At 35.3% G+C, this 19972-nt stretch overlaps 1 protein-coding gene and 1 long non-coding RNA gene across 6 annotated transcripts in view; one reads left to right on the forward strand and one right to left on the reverse strand.

Annotated features, from left to right (window-relative positions):
• Positions 1-19972, reverse strand: part of LOC143245306 (uncharacterized) — a 355844-nt gene that overhangs the window by 299389 nt on the left and 36483 nt on the right. The gene's annotated exons all lie outside the window — the stretch shown is intronic.
• LOC143236701 (uncharacterized) lies at positions 14501-19947 on the forward strand. Of its 3 annotated transcripts, none has more exons than XR_013019683.1 (3): positions 14501-14613; positions 16626-16818; positions 19856-19947. It is a non-coding gene; the product is annotated as an uncharacterized LOC143236701 (long non-coding RNA). The 3 variants fall into 3 exon arrangements; XR_013019672.1 differs by having other exon boundaries at positions 14507-14731; XR_013019662.1 differs by having other exon boundaries at positions 14507-14668.

Below are 19972 nucleotides of genomic sequence, written 5' to 3' on the forward strand. Positions count from 1 at the left end.
ACTTTCTATTGACTTGTAACACATAGGTAATACAATACTTTCTATTGACTTGTAACACATAGGTAAACAATAGTTTTTTATGCCTTGTAACACATAGGTAAACAATAGTTTCTTATGTCTTGTAACACTTAGGTAATACAATAATTTCTCATGATTTGTAACACATAGGTAATACAATAATTTCTCATGATTTGTAACACATAGGTAAACAATAGTTTCTTATGACTTGTAACACATACGTAACACAATATTTTCTTATGACTTGTAACACATAGGTAAACAATAGTTTCTCATGACTTGTAACACATAGGTAAACAATAGTTTTTCATGAATTGTAACACATAGGTAAACAATAGTTTTTCATGATTTGTAACACATAGGTAAACAATAGTTTCTTATGACTTGTAACACATACGTAACACAATAGTTTCTCATGACTTGTAACACATAGGTAAACAATAGTTTTTCATGATTTGTAACACATAGGTAAACAATAGTTTCTTATGACTTGTAACACATACGTAACACAATAGTTTCTCATGACTTGTAACACATAGGTAAACAATAGTTTTTCATGATTTGTAACACATACGTAACACAATAGTTTCTCATGACTTGTAACACATAGGTAAACAATAGTTTCTCGTGATTTGTAACACATAGGTAAACAATAGTTTTTCATGACTTGATTTATTTGTTTATTTAGAATTAAGTACAAAGCTACATAATAGTACATCGGTGCTGTGCTCTGCCCGCCACGGGTATCGAAACCCAGTTTCTAGCGTGATGAGTCTGCAGACATACTGCTGTACCAATAAGGGGCATCTTGACTTGGAGAAACAGGTTACGTAGTTGGTATTTTGGTTATTTTATCTGTTGAAGAATATAAACTCAATACCGTGTATAGTGTGTTAAGTGTATTTCTTGGTCGATTACTGACACCTAATACTGTGTTGTTGAAAACACAAATATACAAATACAATTATTTTTTATTTCTCGAAGCGACACCACATGTATCGAAACCCGGATTCTAGCGTTATAAGTCCGCAGACATACCGCTGTGTCACGGGAGGGGATAGAAAGTGAATATTATATTGTTAAAAATATAAATACCATTGACTGTGTATTTGGTTTTCAATCGGGGACACACAGTTAATGCAATATTCGAAATGGTAGAACAGAGGAAAGACCATCTTCTCCCAACTCACGAGTTACTATAAATAACTAGTGGGAATGACAGTCACCCTTATAACGAACCCACGACTCAAAAGAAAGATCTATTTTGTTTGGGGCCCGGCATGGCCAAGCGTGTTAAGGCGTGTGATTCGTAATCTGAGGGTCGCGGGTTCGCATCCCCGTCGCGCCAAACATACTTGCTCTCCCAGCCGTGGGGGCGTTAAAAAGTGACAATCAATCCCACTATTCGTTGGTAAAAGAGTAGTCCAAGAGTTGGCGGTGGGTTGTGATGACTAGCTGCCTTCCCTCTAGTCTTACACTGCTAAATTAAAGACGGCGAGCACAGATAGCCATCGTATAGCTTTGTGCGAAATTCAAAAAACAAACAAACTATTTTGTTTGTTTTACTCGCTCTTCTGTGTGTGTGTGTGTGTGTGTGTGGTAACACAGCTCCAGTTTCATGATCTGATTAAAGTATTTCTTATGAGTTGTTTTGTTATGCCAAAACCACTAAGTCTATTTCCTTCCATCCCTTATTTTAAACAGTTAAACGGAGAAAGAAACACAATAACTACTAAGTCTATTTCCTTCCATCCCTTATTTTAAACAGTTAAACGGAGAAAGAAACAAAATAACTACTAAGTCTATTTCCTTCCGTCCCTTATTTTAAACAGTTAAACAGAGAAAGAAACACAATAACTACTAAGTCTATTTCCTTCCATCCCTTATTTTAAACAATTAAACAGAGAAAGAAACACAATAACTACTAAGTCTATTTCCTTCCATTCCTTATTTTAAACAGTTAAACAGAGAAAGAAACACAATAACTACTAAGTCTATTTCCTTCCATCCCTTATTTTAAACAGTTAAACAGAGAAAGAAACACAATAACTACTAAATCTATTTCCTTCCATCCCTTATTTCAAACAGTTAAACAGAGAAAGAAACACAATAACTACTAAGACTATTTCCTTCCATTCCTTATTTTAAACAGTTAAACGGAGAAAGAAACACAATAACTACTAAGTCTATTTCCTTCCATCCCTTATTTTAAACAATTAAACAGAGAAAGAAACACAATAACTACTAAGTCTATTTCCTTCCATTCCTTATTTTAAACAGTTAAACAGAGAAAGAAACACAATAACTACTAAGTCTATTTCCTTCCATCCCTTATTTTAAACAGTTAAACAGAGAAAGAAACACAATAACTACTAAATCTATTTCCTTCCATCCCTTATTTCAAACAGTTAAACAGAGAAAGAAACACAATAACTACTAAGACTATTTCCTTCCATTCCTTATTTTAAACAGTTAAACAAAGAAAGAAACACAATAACTACTAAGTCTATTTCCTTCCATCCCTTATTTTAAACAGTTAAACAAAGAAAGAAACACAATAACTACTAAGTCTATTTCCTTCCATCCCTTATTTTAAACAGTTAAACAAAGAAAGAAACACAATAACTACTAAGTCTATTTCCTTCCATCCCTTATTTTAAACAGTTAAACAGAGAAAGAAACACAATAACTACTAAGTCTATTTCCTTCCATCACTTATTTTAAACAATTAAACAGAGAAAGAAACACAATAACTACTAAGTCTATTTCCTTCCATTCCTTATTTTAAACAGTTAAACAGAGAAAGAAACACAATAACTACTAAGTCTATTTCCTTCCATCCCTTATTTTAAACAGTTAAACAGAGAAAGAAACACAATAACTACTAAGTCTATTTCCTTCCATCCCTTATTTTAAACAGTTAAACAGAGAAAGAAACACAATAACTACTAAGTCTATTTCCTTCCATCCCTTATTTTAAACAGTTAAACAGAGAAAGAAACACAATAACTACTAAGTCTATTTCCTTCCATCCTTATTTTAAACAGTTAACAGTTAAACAGGGAAAGAAACACAATAACTACTAAGTCTATTTCCTTCCATCCCTTATTTTAAACAGTTAAACAGAGAAAGAAACACAATAACTACTAAGTCTATTTCCTTCCATCCTTATTTTAAACAGTTAACAGTTAAACAGGGAAAGAAACACAATAACTACTAAGTCTATTTCCTTCCATCCCTTATTTTAAACAGTTAAACAGAGAAAGAAACACGATAACTACTAAGTCTATTTCCTTCCATCCTTCCAACTAAAATATCAGTATAACATAGTTTAATCCAGTTAATAAAAGTCGAGTTGAAACCCACTCGACCAAAAGTTGAAATACATGGTCATGGTTCACCCGATGAAAGGCTTCCATTTGATCGAGCTTCAAAAATATCCTGTCCTTCACTCCTGTGACGGAGTGTGCAGTTAATACTGTCTTATTAAAAGTGGAAAAGACATGAAAATTTAGAAGGTGGTTTCTTTATTAATACAAATGTTATCTCTATCCCGTATCATTATCTCATTGTTTAAGGATAAACTTTGTCATATCTTTAAAACAATAAGAATGAATGTAATATATTTAATATTTTAACAAATTGACACAACTGATGAGATAAATAAATAATTATTGACATAATATTTACTGAATTTTCATAGGCTTCCGTTGTTTGGATATTCACGTTAATTTGTCAGATGACAAATTAACAATGTCATCTGACCATTCCAATAATCACAAACAGGTTGATTTTGCGTTCTTTTAGTTTTATAGATACTTAATATAAATATAAAATTATTTTCGTATTACACGACAACTACAACAGATATTATCACATAAACATTAGACTTTTCACTATGGGCGTACATAAAACATTTTTTTCCGAGGGCGGGTGGAGTAGGAGCGCAGAACGTTTCCGAGGGCGGGTAGAGTGGGGACGCAGAACGTGCATGTTAGGTATAAGCTTTTATAGTGTAAGTCACCAGACTAAATCAATACGTGTTACGTGTGCCCAAACGCAAATATAAATTTACATGTTTAATAAAAATATATTTTGTTTCTTTGGGAACTAAAGCCACGCGAAAACTATCTACGCTAGCCGTCCCTAATTTAGCAGCGTAAGACTAGAGGAACGGCAGCTAGTCACCACCACCCACCGCCAACTCTTGGGCTACTCTTCTATCAAGGAATAGCGGGATTGAGTCTCACATTATAATGACCCCACGGCTGAAAGGGTGAGTATATTTGGAGTTAGGGGAACACAACACAAAATTAGAAGTTACTGTTTGTTTTGAATTTTTCACAAAGCCACACGAAGGCTATTCGTGCTAGCCACTTCTAATTTAGTAGTGAAACACTAGACAGAAGACAGCTAGTCATCATCACCCACCGCCAACTCTAGGGCTACTCTTTTACCAACGAATAGAGAGATTGATCGAAGCATTATAATTTCCCATGGCTGAAAGCGCGAGCATGATTGGTATGACGGGGATTTAAACCCACGATTCTGATATTACAAGTCGAGCGCTCTCTAACCATCTGGCCATGCTGAGCCTATAAAAAATATCTTAAAATAATTAGTGTAACTACGATGTTAAGTTGACGTCATAATAGGTGAAATTTTTTTGTGAAATGTAAGCACGGTAAATACACACCATTGTCCCATCCTAAGGGCTCCCATGCATTTAACGCTTTTCTTACTGAGAATATTTTATGAATTTCAAGACAATCAAACTGCAAGAGAATTATCACATAAAACTTAAAGCAACGTCTTTAAGTAATTTTAACAGTTTTAAAAAATAAAACCAAGAAAATTATTCACAAAAACGAAACTGTAACACTGTTAGCACTTCTCTTTCTGCGTTGTTTTAAATTAAATATGTTTCTACTGTTAGTATGGAAATACATGTTTGAAATTTGGCAGTTAAGAGAATATTATTCTTTCTGAAAACAAGAATGTTTTTCATATTATCATCTTGTTTAGAGAAAACCGAGGGTCGCAGGTTCGAATCCCGGTCGCACCAAACATACTCCCCCTTTCAGCCGTGAGGATGTTATACTGTAACGGTCAATCCCACTATTCGTTGGTAAAAGAGTAGCCCAAGAGTTGGCGGTGGGTGGTAATGACAAGTTCCCTTCCCTCTAGTCTTACACTGCTAAATTAGGGACAGTTAGCGTAGATAGCCCTCGAGTAGCTTTGCGCGAAATTCAAAACAAACAAACAAACGTTTAGAGAAAAAAACAAAACCAAAATCACATCTTGATATACCTCGCCATCTAGTGCTCTACAATATTACTTTTTCATAAAATTACTTACATTTAGCTTACGTATAAGTGTTTCTCAAATAGTAATTTTCTCTTTTAAGAAAATTTGCTTATAAATGTAGTCCCGGCATGGCCAGAAGGTTAAGGCGCTCAACTCTTAAGCTGAGGGTCGCGGGTTCGAATTCTTGTCTACCAAACATGATCACCCTTTCAGCGATGGAGGATTATAATATGTCGATCAATCCCACTATTACTTAGTATAACAGTGGCCTAAGAGTTGGCGGTGGGTAATAAGGATTAACTGGCTTCACTCTAGTCTCACAATTCTATGTTGGGGACGGCTAACGCAGCTAGCCCTCGTGTAGCTTTGCGCGAAACTCAAAAACAAACAAATACAGTATACCCTCACCTGTTCGCGGTTCCCCATTCGCGGGTTAGGCTCTTAACCCTATCGCATCGTATGCCGGTATACCAGGCTAGCGTTATAACGTCATAAAAACGAATGCTCGGTAAACCGGGTTTTTGTAGGTCATAGAGACTAAAAGCGCTTTTCGAGGGTATGTCTGTATTTACTCTCTCAAGCAGTTTTATCGATTGACGTCTTTATCGAACAATGGGCTGAGCTGCTATTGGCTGACTGCCTCAGCTTCCCCCACAACGCTAACGGCAAAGCACAGCCGGTAACGCACTACACACACAGCGCTCGGTCCCGAGGAGGCTAGGAAATAGGTTTGAATTTAGCCAATGGCTGACAGCTTTAGTTTCTCCTTCTTGCTGATTGGCTGCATACGCGTGCTGCTGATCAGCTGTTTCTCTCTTTCATTCGCGCGTGAGTTTTCAACGTGGTTGTTTGGACTGTAAATTCAAGTGTTTATTTTTACAATATTATTTACACCCTACAATGCCATTCAAACGCCCTACACCTCCAGCTTCTGGCAAGGAACCTAAGCGCCAGAAAAAGACTATGACCTTGCATGAGAAGGTACAACTGCTTGATATGATAAAGGAAGGAAAAGGTTATGCTGCTGTAGGACGCCATTACGGAGTGAATGAGAGCACCGTGCGTTACATAAAGAAAAATGAACAAGCAATCAGAGCTAGTGTAGATATGAATTTTTGTGGAAGTGCTAAGATGGTGAATGTTGTAAGAAACAAGGCAATCGTGAGGATGGAATCTGCCTTAGCATTGTGGATACAAGACTTGCGAAAGAAAAATATCCCTTTGGACACCAAGATCATTCAAAAGAAGACATTGAAATTATATTCTCAATTCACTGAAGGACAACCAGGACCATTAACAGCAGCTGATGCCGAAGAATTTCATGCCAGCAAGGGTTGGTTCGATCGTTTCCTGAAACTTTACCAACTGCGATTTGGAAAATCCCACGGAGAAGCTGCAGCAAAGTATCCTGAGGCCTTTAAGAAACTCATTGAGGAGAAGGGATACAAGCCAGAGCAGGTCTTCAACATGGACTAGACTGGGTTGTTCTGGAAAAAAATGCCTTCCAGAACTTTCATCATGAAGGACGAACTGAAAGCCCCAGGATTCAAAGCACAAAAGGACAGAGTGACACTTATTATGTGTGGCAATACTGCTGGCTGGATGATGAAACCCGGCTTCATTTATAAATCTGCAAAGCCCAGGGCTCTGAAGAACAAAAATAAAAACACTTTGCCTGTCTTCTGGATGCATAATTCTAAGGCCTGGATTACGAAGCTCCTGACATCCAACTGGTTTCATCAATGTTTCATCCCTCAAGTGGTAGAATACCTTTGCAAAAAAGAACTCGAATTTCGAGTGTTGCTGATCATGGATAATGCTGGCGGTCACCCTGTGGATTTGTATCATGAGAGAGTCCAGATCGAGTTCCTCCCTCCCAATACAACATCCCTCCTCCAGCCTATGGATCAAGGAGTGATTCGTGCCTTTAAGGCACTTTACGCTGGCAACTGTCTTCAACAATTAGTTAATGAAATAGACGAGAATGAGGACTTCCAGTTGAAAGTGTACTGGCACAATTTCACAATTGCATCGTGCCTGACAGTCATACACAAGGCACTTTAAGACATGAAAAAGAAACATTTAATGCATGTTGGAAAAATCTGTGGCCAGAATGTGTTCATGATTACAAAAGGTTCTCACCGGATGAAATTCAACATGATGCTGTCAACAAGTCAGTTAAACTAGCAAAGTTAATCGGTGGTGAAGGCTTTGATGACATAACTTATGAAGAGTTCAATGACCTGATTAACGCCCACTCTCAGCCTCTAACGGACAAAGATTTGGCAGAGTTGACGAAATCTGCCAGTGAAGAAGAAACAGAGGGCCAGGAAGAACCATCACAAGAGGAAGAGGACGAGGGTCTAACTCTAGAACGGTTGGCTGAACTCATGTCAAAAGCAAAGGATTTGCAAGAGACTGCCAAGTCATGGGACCCTTACATGGTTCGTTCGCTGCAATTCTCAAATGCAATTAACTCTACCACGTCGACCTACAAAACTCTATTCATCACTATGAAAAAAACAACGGAACCAGCTGCCAATAACCATGTTCCTAAAGAAGGTACCCAAAATGTCAAACCAAGCCACACCCGAAGAAAGTACGACACCTCCTCCTGACACTCCTAAAGAAACAACACAACCTCTTGACTCTCCTGAAGAAATGGAGCTTTCTCCTTAAGTGCCTGAAGATTAGGAGTAAGGGTAAAGAACGTAACCCCTGCGAATAGCGAGGGAATATTGTATATATGTTTCTGTGTTCTCATTTTAGTGCAGAATATTACCTAAAGTATTCTTTATTACTGGTCCATGCAGTTTTTGTAGTAAAGAAAAAAGTCATTATGATAATTTATTTATTGTTATCTCTGTTCCTTTGTCTTTCTCTTAGAGAGAATCCTTTATTTGTCCATAGAAAGTGTATGTGTAAAGGTACAGCTTGTACACGAATGTCCACAGATGCATTCTTCAATCATGGACACATTTAGTGTTTTCTTAGGTGAGTAGTTTCATAAGGCTGTCATGAGCTTCCAAAGTAAAGAAGATTTAGCCAAAAAGACGAAATCTTTATGTAAATATAAGACAACAAAACTGACTTATGGACATCAAGCCGAAACGCGGCTAAATAAAAACTTCTGTGTTAACTGTTATGAAGTTCACGATGGAAAGTTTTCTTACGTGATGAGACCCGGCATAGCCAAGCGTGTTAAGGCGTGCGACTCGTAATCTGAGGGTCGCGGGTTCGCGTCCCAATCGCGCCAAACATGCTCGCCCTTTCAGCCGTGGGGGCGTTATAATGTGACGGTCAATCCCACTATTCGTTGGCAAAAGAGTAGCCCAAGAGTTGGCGGTGGGTGGTGATGACTAGCTGCCTTCCCTCTAGTCTTACACTGCTAAATTAGGGACGGCTAGCACAGATAGCCCTCGAGTAGCTTTGTGCGAAATTCAAAAACAAACAAACAAATCTTACGTGATGATTGATAAAGTTTGACAACTCCATAGAAGTTTAAACCCTCTGTAGAACTTCGAAGGTTCACGTAGTACCTAAAAAAAAAATTAGTAACATGTAAATATGCTAAACTATGCAAGTTAAAATTAATGCGTTCAATTATCTTGTGAATTACATAGGAAGACTCAGTGAGTCTGTTCGTGTATGACTCAACAAACTGTTTTTTTTTACAATATAACTCAGTTAGTAAGTAATAAATATTCGCGCAGGAGAACAAAAACTGAAACACAGTCTTAATCAATAATACACGATACACAAATGTATTGAATACAAACAGATACGAAACTATTTTTTTACAATAGCTAATAACGCATTAACGAAACAGTAAAAAGTAATAATATATTAACAAGTGTTTTGGAACCTCCTGTGTTATGAACCAATGTTCATTGTATCCCGTGGACCTTTTTGTTCATACCCATGCCTTCAACAGCAAGTCAGATGATATCTCAAGGTTAAAATCTTCCTTATGTTGGAATAGAAATGACCAGGAACGTGGTAGCACTAGTTACTGTGGATAAGTCTGACTTTACTGATTTAACTAAGAAACAAGATTTAATGAGTCTGGAATATCATTTTATGTGAGTTAGTCAGTCTGAAAATAGGTCTTGTTTTCACTGTATATCACACATTATGTTCAGTCCGTTTATTTCTTTAAAAATTCTCAGTTTTAAAAGAACTCAGTATTACTTCGAAATTTATCTTGCTGGAACTTCCTTATTTACTTTTTTAGGGAATCAGTTTATTCCAAAATACCAGAGAGAAAGCAGGAAGTCTGGTGTTGTGGCCACACAACATCATTCTGGAATTTTCTGTTTTCTGCTAATGTGTGGATTGCCCTTGCTCTAACTGTTGTGTAATCGAATTATAAAATTCTATTCATTTAAAAAAATAACATTTTTTTCTGTAAGAATAAGTATAACTAAAGAGAGATGGTTGTATGACAGGGTTGATTTTAAGAAGAGTCATCTTAGGAATTTAAGACTTCTACTATTGCTATGAACGTCTATGATTTTAATATATCAATACAGTTGCAAAGTCAGGAAGAACAGCCAAAATCGTATGCACCCAGAATGGCAGATTTAGATTTACCCCTGAGAATCAATCTCAATGCAAAGTAGGCATGGACAACCTAAGGTCACTAAGATGGAATAGCATCTCGATCTTAAATCATATAGGGTACTTTGTATAGGATTCTTAAGTCATTACCGGCCAGAATAACTCAATTCAAGTTTTGATAACATGGTCTAGAAGTGCTGCTGATGGGTGGTCAAAATCAGAGTTGTTTCTCTAGCACGTGAGACAACAGGCTTCAAGTAGTGAAAAGCATGCGCTATGAGACAGTCAGGGTTATTCAAGTTAAGAATAATCTTGCTCGAGTGAGAGTAAAGTTTGATGACACTTGGAATTGTCCAATGAACTCGAAGTAATTTATCACTCCACTGACCTGAACCAAGGATCGACTATTTATCTGAGTGCTGGAGTCTCTGATTACGTCTATTGCACCATATCAAACAAATATAAACATCTCAGCAAGGTACTTGCCAATAGTTCTTAAGGAAGAGGTTTATACATTAATCACACGTCATTTTAAGTGAAATAACCCGGTAGAAAATCACACGATTTATTCAACCATGTTTAAGACCAAGTAGAGAAAAACCATGCAATGATCTCGGCACATTGTAAACACATCCTCTTTGATAAGTTAGTCAAGAGGTTTCCTTGCAAACTAATAATGCATTACTTGGATGTAAGAGATATCCTAACTCTTACAAAGACCGTTTCTCTTGCAAGGAACCAACCTGTTCAAGTACTTCCATCACACCAAACTCGAGCTAACCAAAGGTTAACTAGTGATCCACACATCCAAATGGTATGATACATTCACAACAGTTTCAAGTGAACAGGCAGAACTATCCCAGTTGTCCTTTTGTTTTCATGCCTCATTTTATGTTAATGATAGTTCCACCCAGATAGGCTAGACTATCACGTTTGACCATTGACATAGCAGTCTAGAAGAAACAAGTAGAAACGGTAAATGGCATCACTATAGATCCAGAAAATTAACAGGGCCTAAGTTAAGCCTGTATTACCGAAACATGTCATACAGCTTGTGTCAAAAGTCTGACAGTCAGACCAGTTTTTTTGTGGAATCATGTGAAGCTTTGTAATTACTCGTAAAGATACAAGGATGAGAGTTACAGTTCCAGGTTGTTGCAGGAGTGGCTAGAACACAAGTAGATCTCATGGTATGCCAGACCTTCAAGTAAAATCACCACTCTGACCAATGAATTTTGACTTCCTTTAGGCAAATGGTGATAGAATAGACATTATTGAAGAAGAGTGTCTCCAGTTGTACCTAGGACACATGTAGTCACCTCTGATGGGGTTCTGGTATAGGCATTCCTGTAAGAATTATAATTCAGTATAATCTTTGCATCAAGTGAACTGATGTTCCATGTGAAAGTTATATGATGTTGGTCAGATCGAATCCAATAATAAGTGACTGCAGAAGTGTAATCTGTAAAGGGAATAAAAGTACTTCTGTTAGCGTAAGAAGTATTCATAGTTTTACTGTAGCGCCAGGTACTAAAAATATTGTTTTGTGTCTCAAAAACAAGCAGCATTAGTTTGGACAATTATCTGTCTGAGGAAGAACCAGATCTGGTGTTGTTTTGTAGTTACAGGTGATTTGTCATTCAGCTTTATCATCCAACGACCATAAGTGCAGTAAGTAAAGTAGAGGTAACAAAAACTAGTATTGATACCCCTACCATAATTAAGAGTAAAGAGACCACTGCTATCTCATCTGAGATCTTCAACTCTTTCGCCCCTGTTCGCGTCTGAGGTTAAAGTACACGTTTGAAACGTTATTTTCAAATTTTTTGTAAAATAACCTTTTTACTACTTACATCAATGAGATTGGCATCAAAACGTAGGTTATAATTTAAATTTAAAATTATATATGTTTTAATTGTTTTAAATAAAAGGAAATGTAAAGAAAAAATGTTAACTATCGTTTTGTGTGTGTCACATAACACGTTCAGTTGTCTTATTGCTCGGTTTCTATTTTATTAAGCCCACCATACGAGTACATGCATAAGTATATAACGAATTAGAAACTCGAATTTGAGATATAGACAAGTCAAATATAAAATAAGAACCTCCCATCTCTATGATTTGCTGAGATGTCAATATATTTAGCTCTTCAACTCAATTAGTTGAAAGTTCTTAACTAGTACCACCTACTACTGAGTAGCTCAAGTTTGTGACCAATAGAAAGAGAATTTTCTCTCTACGTAATTCTAACTGTTGTTTGTAAGTGACTTGAAGGCAAAAGAAAGAATGTCATGGAAACTGTAGACGTGTGATCAACAACTGAATAAAAATGGAATATTTTTCAACCCACATATGCTGTACTTAAAGACCCTACTAAAAAACAGGGATTTTGAGAATACCAATACAATAATCTGATGTTGTTGCTTTTATTTTTCAAAGGTTAATGTTTGACGCCAACAAAAATTATAATCTTTACACACCCCACCCGCAAGTCTAGACAAGGCTTAATGATAGTACATATGCACGAATGCAGAATTTCGTTAGCACGGATACATATTCGAAATCAATGAATTTCTCGTTTACCTGATATATGTTTTAAGGGAAACTGTTTATTTTGATTTCCGCGCAAAGCTACACGAGGGCTATCTGCGCTAGCCGCCCCTAATTTAGCAGTGTAAAACTAGAAAAAGGCAACTAGTCATCACCACCCACCGCCAACTCTTGGGCTACTCTTTTACCAACGAATAGTTGGATTTATTATAGCATTATAACGCCCCCAAGCCTTAACCCACCTGGCCATGCCGGACCTATATGTTTTAAGAAATATAACTAAAATTTAAACATTAATGAGTAAATAATAATATGTATATTTATACACATATTTAACGTACGGTAGCCAAAATAATATACCTTGATACGCCAATACATAGTTACGCCTATTGCATTTATGTTATTCTAATTGTCTAAACTGAGGTAAATTTAAAAACCACATTATACCACGTTTAAAACTTGACAACTTTAAAACAAGAGGGTAGTAAATTTTATGAGTAAGTGCCCAAATGACACCTTCACACAAATATGCTGCGAAATTCGACAGACATGAAATAGGTCTGCAGTGCTACGGAAACACCTGCGATATAAATCAATCAGCGAGGCTCAGAACCTACAATATGTATTGGACCAGCACAATTTCAAACCATATAATAAATGTTTTCACACATTCTAATTACAATTTTATTACCCTCGGAAATTTCTTTTGTAGGTATTGTAGGAAACATAAGCCGCTTAGTCTAATATTGTGTTTTTGATACAAGGGCTTGTGTGAATAACACTTCTCTGCTTTGCACGTGATTTCTTCCTCTCTAGTCTAGGGTGTTGTACGTATTACGGCGTGCTTCTCAAAGAAGGGCTCAAACGGTCAGTGATTTGAGTTTTATTTACCTTAGATGTTGAAAGTAAAATAAACACAGACAATTTATGGGATATGTTTAACAGTTGAAACTCTCAGGGTACGTACTTTAAAACCACTTGATTAATAATGAAGAAAAAAGGACACAGCTGCTCATTTTATTTCCGGTTTTACTATTTTTCTTTTAATTATATTTGATGAGTTTTTTTACAGGCTGAAGAATCAAGTATTAAACGTAACAACAAAAAGATTATAAAGTTTTACTGAAAAAAGTTGTATATTTATCTAAGAGGTTATACAAGTCAAATACGAGATTTTTGAGACAAAGAAAAGTATGTTTAACCTCAAAATGAAAGCCACTTTGCTCTTGTACTGGTTAAAAAAGGATCGGAAATTTCGTGAACAAATATTAATTAAAAATACGTCATTAAAAATATAATTTTTCGTGTGCAAAAGCCTGAAAGTCTAGCAAATGTTGTGAAAATACTCTTAATATATTAGAAGTTACTAGTTTGTAAACTGTAACTAATACAAATGGTTACGAGTCAGATTCAATGGGCCTAGGCAGTGTCCGTACATGTAATGTAGGATTGTTCAAACCAGTTGCATTCAGTGCAGCAGAAGTGACTTAGTGGTTTGTTGACTGAATATTGGAAGACTTGCTGCAGTGAAGTGCTATGAGAATGAGGTGTGACACTTGCAGATCAAGCTTGTTGACACCAAGAAACTCTTAACCAAAGTGTTGGACATGTTAAGAACCGTCAAATGGTCAATTGGAAGACCACTGTCGCACTGAAGGATCTACTGGTGGATTTAACGCTAGAAAGAGAGGAAAGCCTCATACCAGCATTAGGTAAGTGTACATACTTTGCATATTATTTCTGTATTCATTTATTTTAGTATATTGTATTTTAGTATATTGATATGTAATAAACATTCTAGTTTATTCTTTATCATATTTTTTTCATCTACTACACACACTGCAGATGAAATCTTTGTGCATCTGTGCCATGTAACTTGGTTAAAAGCCCATGCATTAAATAAATTGTTTTGTGTTTAAAAAATAAGCAGTATTAGTTTGGGTAATTATCTATCTGAGGAAAAACATTGTTAACGAAATAGAATTTAGTTTATTAATGTATTGTGTTTATAAGAACATTTTCATTTTATTAACGGTTGCTTTAGGGTGGTTTTTTGTAGGTGGCGCCGCAAGTACTTATACACGGACGCCAGAGCAACCAAAGCTTCCAATTTAAGTTATGACAGTGGCTGAAAAATGCTGGATTAGAGAATGAAAAAAAGCCTGTCGTTTTTCTGTTGTATGAAAAAGTTGTTGTTTTTAAAGTAACTGCTTGTACATAAGCTTAGCTTGGTGTACGTATTTCACATTAATTTATTTTCTGTTATTGCTTCACAGTTTATGATGTTAAGAATAAGGTATTTTAAAATAAATTATCATATCAACTTTTTTATACTGTATACCACTATCACTGCATTAATATATACAATAGCCAATGACAATGATATTAAATATAACGTGTAACTCAATCATTGATATTAATATTAATTCTGATATTCAGAATATTAGTTACTTTTAAATTTAAGTTTTAACTATTACTGTACTATAATAAAAATTCACGAGTTGACCAAATCACATTTGGTTATGTAATGTACGTATGGAAAATTAGAATGATGAAACAATTTGAACAGTGGATTTAATATTATAGATGACATTTAGTCTCTATCTAGAATAGTTATGGATGCACAAAGCTTTCCATATCATATTATGTAACTGAGTCTTAAAATACAACTTTTTATGTATTTACAATGAGAAAAGTAACTTGCAACATTCAGTTAGTTTTATATCCTCTAATAGTGGTCAAAACATGTTGTTTTTGACACTGTCTTAATATTTTGATTTTTTTTTTCAGTTGCTTGAGACCATTAGCTAAATTTGCTAAAATATTTTTGTGTGTATTTCCTGTTGAAGACAAATTAGCAAGTTGGACAGCTTAGATGGACCAACAAGTCCCTTGTCCTGAAATCTGTGTCACTAAAAATTTGAAGCAAGAATACATCTGTTCTCCTCATGGCATGACTCAGGCTGTGCTGGGCAAACCCCATCATGTTTAGCATACACTGAATCTTAAAAGAGAAACAATGTGTTTTGTACTTCTAGGTTGTTCTTGTACCTTTGACCTTCAGAAGAGTCAAAATTCAAACCCAACCTGTATTTTTAAAACCACTCAGTTCCTTTTTTGTAAACTCCTGTAAATTACTGATGTTTACTATTTTTGAAAGCAACTCATTCCATAATTCAATCACTTTCTTAGAAAAATAAAACTAGCTTAACAGCAGACAAGCCTGTCTTTTCATTCTTCCATAGTCAGAGTACAGCACAAAGTAATTGGAGACCTTTTTTCTGTCAATCTCCCATATAATCCTGCAAACTTAAATAAGATCACCTTTAACCCTGCTTTTCTCGAGAAAAAATAAGAGACCTTAACCTAGTCCTATAAGATAAATCTTCCATCATTAAAATCTTTCTAGTAGTTCGTCCATGGACTGCTTATGAATCTACTGCATTTGAAACCTTAAAGATTTAAGTCATCATTATCTATTAAAGACACATAATCCCTACCCAGGTATATCTTTATTGTTTGGGCCAATCTTAGATCTGTTTTCACACATAATCCCTACCCAGGTATATCTTTATTTCTTGGGTCCAGCTTAGATCTGTTTTCACACATAATCCTAACCCAGGTATATCTTTATTGTTTGGGCCCAGCTTAGATCTGTTTTCACACATAATCCCTACCCAAGTACATCTTTATTTTATGGGGCCAGCTTAGATTTGTTTTCACTGATCTTTGTGGTGTTAGGTGTCAGAATTCAACCATGATATTTCTTTTAAAAAGGCTGGTATGTTATTCACTCATCCAAGGTTTCTTTTCCCCATTAGGACTTGAATTAACTAACCTTTAATGGATTAGTGAGAGGTATCCATTATTTAAAGTTCACTGATCCCCGTGTTAACTGAATATGTCATCAGTTTTTTGTTGTTTTTTAATATTGTTTGTATCTCATTATTTTAGTATACTGTAATATTATGTCTTGTCTATTTGGCTGTCTTTTGACACAATGGAAGAAGAAAGTCCCTTGATTGGTGTGCTGAAAGTTTATGGACTGTAATGCTCAAATACAAGCTGTTTTTTTCCACAGTGGACATGGCAGGCAGTTCAGTGTATTCAGTACTAAAGTAAACAAACTTGCATGATGTGTTATTATAACAAGCATTCTGTAACATTTGAAGTTTTCTTTTACTTACTAGGTACTGTGTAATATAGGCCCTTCTAGTAACTGCCATTATTAAGCATGAGCAAGAAAAAGTTGCAGAAAGGGATCCTGGGGATGAAGCAAGACCCAAACAAGCCCATCCTTTTCAGTTTTGCAGGTGAAATGTGGCCATCTGATGACTCCGATGACTCTGATTTCTCAGTGAATAGCCCCTCACATGATCTGAGGTAAACAGTTGACAAGAACGCCTTATCATTTTTGTGTTTTTGTGGTACAATTAAAAACAAAAAATGTATTTAATTGCATGCATTTCTTGATGATAGAATAGTCAATGTTTCAAAATGTTGTACTTTGTAAGAAAACTCATTGCATATAACTAAATATAAAAAAAAAATTCCTTTAAAAGAATTATTGAGGTAATTCGAAATATGATAAAAATTAACCTATAAAACAATTGACAAATTCATGTGTCAAGTAAGATATTCAAAAAGAACAAAGAAAATTAAATGGTTGAAAATGTCTATTAAAATTACTCCCTCTGTCTTTCTTTGGATTGTCCTTATTCAATTAGATATACTTTGACATTGATCCAAGTATAGTTTATGTAACATTTAACAACAACAAGGGACCTATTCATTCATCTAAGCAGTCCCAACTGCTAAAATGAAACTATTAAACAAAAAACAAACACAAAAGAACCTCAAAATCATCACTTAAATATACTCTTTTCACTACATCAAAGGCAATCCATTTCATAGGCCAATAACCCTCTTAGAAAAATAAAACTGCCTTAACTGAAGATGGCTCCTACCCTGTCGAAATTTATATTTGTGCCCCCTGATCCAACCATTCTGACTATTAGGTATGACAAAAGATGCTGTATCTTAAGTCAGAACCTTTCTAATTCCTCTTTTGTTTTTTAAGATAAAACAGTTTGAGAGATTTCATCCTCTTCTTGCATGACAATTCTTCCATACACATCCCCATTTTAATAGCCCTCCTCTGAACCCTTCCAAAAATTCCATGTACTTCCTATGGTAAGGAGCCAAAGACTGGACACAATACTGCAAATGTAACCTAACCAGTGACCTATACAATGAAATTATAACCTCTTTAGATTTGTATTCAATATTTCTGTGGACACAACCTAAAATCCCAATTTCCCTACCACTAGCAACAACACACTGCTTGGATGGCTAAAGAGATTTATCAACCATTACTCCAAAATCCTTTTTTTTCATAACACTGTTAAGGTTATCCCCATCCAAATTAGAATTCAAACTATGATAACCCACATGCAATGTCTTGCATTTGTTATAGTTAAAACCCATTTGCCATTTGTCCAACTCACTAAATAATCTACATCAACAGCATCTTCTTCACAGCCAGCAACACCCAAGACTTTAATATGATCAGCAAATTTAACTAAATTATTGACCATTCCTTCATCTGTCATTGACGTAAACCAAACAGAGCAAATGTCCTAAGACTGTGCCCTGAGGTACCCCACTTGTATCATTAATCCAGTTTGACTGAATTTCATTTATAACAACCCTCTGCTTTCTTCCATTCAGTCACTTTTCTATACAGTTAGCTAACTTATTCCCCACACTTGTGGAGATTTATTTTTGAAAGCATTTTATATAGCACCTTGTCACAAATCTTTATCATCCTCAAACTTTATCAGTCTCAAGACACATCAAATTTACACTCTTACCCTTGTGTGTGAGCAGTAACCTATCAAAAGACTTGTAAGACAAGATTTATCCTCGGTGAAACTATGTTGGCTATACATTAAAGTTCTAAACTTTATTGAATAACTTTGCAAAGCATCTTTCACCAATCTTTCTAAAACTTTTCCCACAGTTGATGTAAGAAAAATACGGCTATAATTACTGGAACAGGTTTTATTACCTCCTTTAACCTTTAAACAGTGGTTATCATCAACTGATCCTGCTACTGACAATGTTCCTGCTGTTTAAGAGTAAACAGTAGCTAACTCCCCATCCTCTTGTTTCTACCTGATAATTAAGAACTTAGGGAAGGAAGTAGCAAGCGACCCACTTGACCATTTCTTAAGCTCCTGGGTCAAGAGTTGTATCATTCTTTAAATGTCCTTAATGTTTCTTAACCAACTCAGAACTCAGGTGCTCATCTTGTTTCAATCTGTCAACTGATGAGGAACAATGCTAACATCATCATTAGTAAAAAAAAAAACTGAAGAAATTAATAATCATTCATCTCGGTCATCAGTCAAAGCCTTCCTTTATCATCCATCTAAGGTCCTACCCTCTCAAACAGGAAGACTTGAAAATGCATGATAACATTAATGGAGGGTATTCCCAACCTAACATTTTCTTCATCCTTAATGTACTTAAAGAAATTCTTATTGTTAATGTTTTTACATTTCACAGATCCTTCTTTATATCATAATCTCTTGTTTCACCAACTTTCTCAGTATTCTATAATCTTCTAAATATCCTATCATACCATTCAGTTAAAATGTTTTAAACTGTTCTTGTTTTTCTGTAATTTTATCCCTTACACCCTTTGTAAGTCATCCTGATGTTTTTTACTTTTTATATAAAGAATATGTTTATCTTGGATATTTAAAAATATTTTGTTAAACTAGTTTGAACCATTATATTTGTAGCTTGAAAATAAATACTCAACACTACATACCAGTAGTCTGTTGACAACACCGTCACATGAACCTCAAAACAAAAGTTTGGCGTATTGATGTTCGAGAAATGTGCTTTAAAAGGTTGACAGGGTTGTACTTCAATAGCTGTGTTTGGGTTAATGCTACAAATCAGGAATTAATAAGTAACTTCTTTTTTAACATCAGTGGAATAGTTACTTAAGCCTGGTTATAAAAATGTATTGATAGTGTCATAGATGTCTTTTAAACAGAATCTTAATTTCATGGTAAAAAGAAAGGCAATTATTTTCATTTAACTTAAGCTGGCTCCTTGATTACTGTTTTTAGAATACTAATATAATGACTTACAAGATTTACAGACTTGCACCTACACAAAACTAGATTGGGAACTAATCTTAAAGGTTAATTGATGAGGTCTAAAGTTGTAAATACCTGTTAACTTCATACCTAAATTTATCTGGTTAAACTTACGTCTGATTTGTTTACATGAATAAAAAAAACAACTTTGTTTATTCACTGTTACCCAAACACCTCTGTAACAGTTTGCTTGCAGTAGTGTAAATATTCTATATAAAAAAATTATTACACCTTTTTTTTCTTAGGGAGTATTCACTAGCAGAGAAAAGCAGCTCATCTGACACATTGGATTTAGACATTCAAACTTTACAGAGAAAAAGATGATATGCAGAGCTCAATGTGAAGTTTACCTAGTAATAATG

Source organism: Tachypleus tridentatus, chromosome 2 (assembly GCF_004210375.1).
Source record: "Tachypleus tridentatus isolate NWPU-2018 chromosome 2, ASM421037v1, whole genome shotgun sequence".
Lineage (NCBI taxonomy): Eukaryota > Metazoa > Arthropoda > Merostomata > Xiphosura > Limulidae > Tachypleus > Tachypleus tridentatus.